Here is a 6,815-nt window from a genome sequence, read left to right on the forward strand (position 1 = left end):
AATAAGGAGAACTCAGCCTGCTTCACCCAAAGTGCCACTGCAGGAGAAGCTAGGACAAAAATCAGTGACTCCATTTTGACACAGGCAGGAAACAATGAGAGGGAGGGGGCCTTGTTTCTACAGCATAAATAACATTTTTGTGACTCCCGTATCATGATTCAGCAGCTCTGATGTCAATTTACAGTAACAAAGGAGACGGGAGATGGTCTGTGTGGGAAGGAGTGTTGACAAAAGCATCTTGTACAACTTCCTCTGGGCTCCTCAGCTGTGTTATCAGGGGTGGGCAGCTGTGTAGGACAAGCCCGGCATTAGGGGAGCAAAGCCCCAGACTGCTGAGAAGAGGTCTGTGGCAAGAGCAAGAAATGAGGGTGGTAGATAAGATTTCAAACTCAGGATCTGTGATCTTTGTGGGGCCACTGGGTCTGTCAACCAGCAGATACATTTGCTCAGTGTAAGTAAATGCCTGTGCTGGAAAAAACACGCTGTGCACTATTCAGAGCATATCCCATTTCTGATAGTGCAAAATTTGTGAAGCTCAAAAATACAGGATGAACCTGAAAATGTAATGGTTGGTTAAAATATTTTTAGATCCTTGCATTACTAATTTGGGGTTCTCTTTTTTTGTGTTCAGATTTTTCAATTTTGTCAGTTTCATGTTTTCAAATTTTTCAAGCTGCCTGATAAAAAACTTCTAAAAGAAAGAGAAAAACTGAGATTCCACAGGACCTCTCAGTATGCTGAGAGGTTTGGCTTCCGAGAACACAAAACAAAAGATAAAATACAAAAGACTTAGTGTGAAGTTGTGGGGGAAAAAAAGGATTTGGCAGTACTGTATCTCACAACTTTTCTCAGCTCTCTTTTCTCTATCACTGTTGTATCTGATACTGTCCATATCCAACTACACTGGGATCGGTTTTGTAGACCTGATCTTTGAGATGCTATGCCTGCATCCCAATTTTCTCCTAAGACTTACTTTGAGTTGGTGTCTACACAACCTTTCTTGCCCCAGGCTGCTTGTTTCCTTCTTCTAATCATTCCTCTTGCTGTCTCTGCTACATTTACTTCTGCCCACACCTTTTCATCATTGATCACAGCACCAGGAAACCATTGCTGTGTACTGGCTTGCTCATCTTGGATGTTGTGTGTGAATTGTTCTGTTTAATCAAAACTTAACTCAGATTACTGGTAACAGTCAACATTAGCTGAGCTTCAGTGGCAATTCTCTTTGCTATTCTTGCTCTGAATCCTCCTCCATAATAATGTCTGCTGCTGAGTTTCAGTGTTGCCTGTGGCACTCCCACTATTGCTCCAGTCCTGGGTTTCTTTGCCAACTAGAAAAGAAAAAAAAAGGGCTTCCCCCACCTACTTTGAAGTACCTCAGATGAACTTTGCTATCAATTGCACTTTTTGTAGTACCAGCTTTATACAACTTCTGTCACCTTAGACAAACAGAAATGGAAAAACCCTGATCTCATAGTTTTCTTCCGTCTTTGAGAACATATCCCATAATGCAGCATGTCAGAGTGAAACATAGCAGGAGATGTTCTCCTTGGTCTTCTTACAGAACTGTTTGTACCAACCTACTGAGTAGTTTTGTATTTTACCCAAATGGAGACTGCACAGATTATTCAAGAGTCTGGAATGAGACTGTAAACCACTGACCTCTACACTGTTGTGGCCTCCTCGTTAGAAGAAAACTGGACTAGGCTGTAATACCTGTACTTCAAATTTGAGTGGTGAATACTAATAATGGATCCTCCTGCATTTAAGAAGCTAGAGAATTGAATTCTGTCTCTGCTGGCTTGAGGTGGGCATTGTCCTGAATCACAGTATTACTGCTTTGGAGATCCTTTTGCACTCCATGAACCCCTTCATTACAGGGGCCTGATATTTAACCCTTTCTGCACACCTTGCCTTAGAGTGTTTACACTAGTCTTACAGCTCTCCCAAGTGATGGCTACTCCACTTACAGGGTATGTAGCACTGTACAGTCTGGAACTTGCAGCACTCAGGGTGAGTGACAGCACAGGTCTCACTACTCGCAGTAGCTGAGAGTGTGAACCTTGGCACTAGCGTTCAGAATATGGACCTCACTGGGGAAGGATGGAGATCTCACTCTGCGCAGAGAATATAAGTGTGAATGTTGGTTATAAAGTATGTGTATGCCTTCAACACTGATACTGAAACACCCATACTGACCTGCAGCCCGCCCTCTGTCACCTGAAGGGCAGGAAGCATTGTGCAGGCTGTACCATGGAGACATGAAAAAGATGTGTTAAGCCGTAGAAATCAGGGTTTTCATTACAGAGCACTGGAGAACAGAATAAACCCCTCTTTCATGTTCAGAACCCAGCATTAACTACATTTAGATATAAGATAAAGACCATGTAACAAACACACAACACATACAGGGTAATATTGTGGCCTCATTATTTAAGTCTGAAACCTCAGCAACGAACAAACACATGCTGGTCTTCTGCTAGAGGTCTAGATTCTGCTAGACCTTCCAGCACTATTCATTGTTCACGGTCATATAGATTTCCCTTCCTTTTCTCGCTTACATTTATTAAGACTAAGTAGAGCACCTTTTCAGGATAAATCTCAGTTCTAACTTTTGTATATCCTCTATGGCTTGTCTGCCACATTTCACTCATCAGCCCTAACCTGCTCTCTGGCTATATCTTTGCCAGACCAGGCCCATCTTTTTTCTTCTTTCTCCAGCATGACACTGAAATCTGCCCAGATTAGCACTCACCAGGCAGTCCGTTTATCCCTTACAAACACTCGTAAAGTGCAGTGGGTCAGGCTGGGCTCCCAGCTGGAAGTTGTGCATCTGTGCATGTAGGCAAGCATAAAGGAGTCACTGGGGCTAGCGGAAAAACTTGTGGTGCACACAGAGTTAATATGCTGGCAGAAACACTGAGGTTTACATCTGAAAAACCAAATATAAAAATAATATGATGAGTAAGACTAAAATTCCCTGTTCTGAGCTTCCATGGGGCTATCTCCCTTCCCCCCCATTCAGGGCTCAGCAGTCACTTCTCCTTTTCTGCTCTGCCTTGCAGAAATGTGTCCTGGGATGAGTCAGAGCAGGACTTCCAGGCAGTAGCGTTACTGCATTTGGCTCCCACCAAACAGCGGGCAAAAAATGCCTACTTCTGGGGCCTCACAGCTCCTTTCATACACTTAGAGGGTTCTCCCTCTGACTCACTTGTTATCCCTCGATACTGTTTTTTTCTCAATCGTAGGATCATAGAAAACATTAGGTTGGAAAGGACCTCTGGAGGTTACTTAGTCCAGTCTCCTGCTCAAAGCTTCATAATTAGATCAGGTTGCTCAAGGTCAAGGTCAGGTGAACTTCTGAAAATCTCCAAGAGATACCACAGCAACCTTGGACATCTCTTCCAGTGCCTGACCACCTTTATTGGGAAGAACTCTTTCCCAGCCCTATCCATATTCATGGTCTGTCCCTGTTCTCTGCTTGCCTGTGCTCCATCTGTCAGTGCTTAACATCTAGTCTTACACATGTGGGCTCTCCAGAGATGTTTTTATGTGCCCTTTCCAGACATTTTGCTGAGGCTCTGCTACCTTCTCTTTGCAGTTAGTGCACTTTCAGGGCACCGTTCATGTCCTACCCTTCTTCAAAAGCCAGCTTCTGACAGTACCACAAGAAAAAAATAAGTTTAAGAATGTCCTGGGGACAGAGTGCAGAGAGCACTATTAGGTGTGAGGAAGCATGAATTTACTAAGCCACTCTGATCCCTTTATTAGCAAGTTTTATGGTGGAAATTCAGCTGCCAGAGTGTGTTCCTAGGAAAGAACGCACCCCTGCGGTGGCTAGAGAGCCAGACTCCTCTGGAGGGTCGCCTCCTTCAACCAAAGCAGATGCTTCCCAGGCTTTCGTGAGACACTCAGGGCCTAAATCCCACTGAGGCTGTGCCTGGCTAAAGGAAAGTCTCCCATGGTGCCGGAGTGACCAGGGGAAGGTTTAGTATCATCCCTGGACTTGGGGTGTTCCCATCCTGCCAGCACACCACCTCATCTTCATGGGGAGAGGCGACCGGCGGTACAGCCGTACCAGCATCATTCCCCAACCCTGACTGCACACAAAGCCCAGGTACCGCGCTGAGCTGTAAACTGCGATGGCAAAAGAAGTCATTACCAAGCTCTTGCTGTGAGGTGCCATGTAACTCCCTGCGGCATTTGGGTATTTTACAAAGGCCACTCATGTAGTATTACCCTTGGGTTTAATTGCTTGTGTCCAGTAGCTGTGTGAAAGATCAGATCCAATCTACCAGGTTATATCTTCCTCCCTGCCCTGACGCTGGTGAAATTCCCGATTTCCCCACTGAAAAACGCTTTTAGCTTCTTTAGGGAAAGGGGAAGTTGGTCCGGGCCCGACGATCTCGTTTTGCAGGCAGGTAGCACCTCCGTGCGGTGTCTCTGCAGAAATACAGCTTTACCAGCATCGCCGCTTTGCCCAGCACGGCATCAAGCTGCTCCCCAGCAACTGTGAGCTACAAACTCCAGGAACCTCAAGAAGCAATTAGGCGTGTGACAATAACTGATTTTCCATTTTTCCTTCTACATTTATTCCATCTTTTTATTTTAGCCTGAATGGTCTAAACGGATTTTTCAGATTGGTGACCCAGCCAATAATGTACTACTTTATCAATCAAAGTAGGACTTTAAAAAATAACAACAATAAAAAAAAAATCAAAAGTAGTGCTTTTGAAATCAGTCTGTTCGCAGCATTTGTCGTTAATTGACTAATACTTTTGACTGACTGAATTTTTCAGTAAAAAAATTATTTGCCCCAAAGATGTGCTAAGCTCCACTGATATCTCTTGGCTTTTGTGGATGCACAACATGCCAGGCTTTGGGGGCTGTGCATGAGGTGTACCCCACGCCTCTGTCTTCATGGGTGCCAGTGACCTATAATGGGTTTACATTTTTTTACTGGAAAGCTGCTTCAGTTCCATCATTGCCCCACTCTGGCAAGAAAGACACAAGAGACCACAAAGATTGTAAACAAGAGTAAGCGTTGGAGACACCCAAGTAAAGATGTTAGAGGGGCAAGAAGATCAGTTACAAGTCAGAGAACTGGATATATGGTGACTGGTTTTGTTAATCTGCCTTTAAAAAAGTGATCTGGGTTTTTTTTTTTTTTTTGCATCAGCTGAGGAAATAATTCAGTAAAGAATACAGAAACCTAAATATCATTTTCAGAGAAATCAGATTGAAGCAGCTCTGTGGCTTGGGGGAGGCAGGAGAAGGTCCCAGATCCCTGCTCCAGTCGTCTAGTTGCTATTGTGACAAAAATACCAGCTTTTGGCCACGGTGTATTAGCAGCTGCCACCTGATGACACAGGTGCACATTTTGTTCAGAATTCTTCCTGTGTTGCTTACAGCAGAATGTCATAAAAATGGAAACTCTCGGAGTGAAATCCTACATCACTGAAGTCAAAAGCAAATTCCCACTCATTTCTCTGAGATCATAACACTATTGTTTGCAATAGTCTGAAATTCTCGGTGTGGCTTGGTTTACCTGAGGAGGTGCCTGTTGTAACTGTGATAATCACAGGTATGATCCATCAGCACAGGCAACTGTGCCACTGGAGCAAGGCTCAGGAAGGCTGATGGTAGTTATTCAGGCAGTAGGAAGGTGGCTGTGGAACGCAAGAACCATACATCTTACAACTTGAGAACACAATGCAAAATACTTTTTCTTTAAAAATTCACTTTCAGAATTCAGCTTCCTGTATAACATTCTGCTGGCAAGTGAGAAAGATGTAACTTTTCTTAAACTGCATTTGCAGCGCAGTAGCATGTAGGCTTGTGTTCCCGTTACATGAATGCAGAAAGAGCAGCTAAACCAGTGCAGGTGACTGTGGCTGACTTAATTCCTAGCTCCTGCTCCAGGGCATGACATTGGTATGATGTAATGAGGCTAGGGTGAAACTGTAGAAAGAAGCGTCAGCATCAGCAGCGTCTCCTTGGGGAATGGGATTCATTCGGGAAACAAGTGAGAAACAAGTTCTGTCTCTCAGGGAAAATGGTTAAGAGATGGAACTAAAAGGTACATCAGTATGTTTTGGAAAATGTCTGTATTGGAAACCATATAGCTCCAAACTAGCTCAGCTTGTAAATCTTTGTCCTCCTCTGACCTACTTTCTTGAGCACATGCAGTTTCTGCAAATCTCTGTAAGAACCGTGGGTATTCTTCACCACTAATAGTCAGGACACTAGTGCTTGTGGAGCTCTGGGGTTACTTAAGTGTCATCAGGAAGGTTGTAATGAACCTGTAAGGAGGAGGCAAGTATGTTTAAAAACTACTGTAACTTTTAAAAACATTGGAGGCCAAGTCCTAGGGGAGGCTGCCATACGTTCTTCCGCTCTAACAACTTCCAGAAATTCTGCTCAAAACCAGGTTTCCGCTGTGCTCATCCTCACACATCTGTAGCCCAAGGAATTTATAATCCGATTAGACAGATTAAAAAAAAAAAAAGTGAAAAGATCTCAGTAAGCACATTCTAGAAAGACAGGTCTTCCACAGCGCGCGTGTTTCGGTCCCACCGCCCAGAAGCGGCCCGTGCCGGCGAGACGTAAAAACACCTCGCTAGATCCCTACGAGGTGCGAGCTGTAAAGCGCCGTTCGCAAGGACTTCGCTCCCGCCGAGGCGCCCAAGGCCCCGGCGGCGGAGCTGGGGCCGCCCTCCTCTTCCTCGCCCGGGGCGGGGGGGTGGGAAGTGCGCGGTCCCCGGGCCGTGCGCGACCAGCTCCGCTTCCGCCCCGCCGGCCCGGGATCGGGGCCG

Source organism: Haliaeetus leucocephalus, unplaced genomic scaffold (genome assembly GCF_000737465.1).
Source record: "Haliaeetus leucocephalus isolate CR32 unplaced genomic scaffold, Haliaeetus_leucocephalus-4.0 Scaffold696, whole genome shotgun sequence".
Taxonomy (NCBI): Eukaryota; Metazoa; Chordata; class Aves; order Accipitriformes; family Accipitridae; genus Haliaeetus; species Haliaeetus leucocephalus.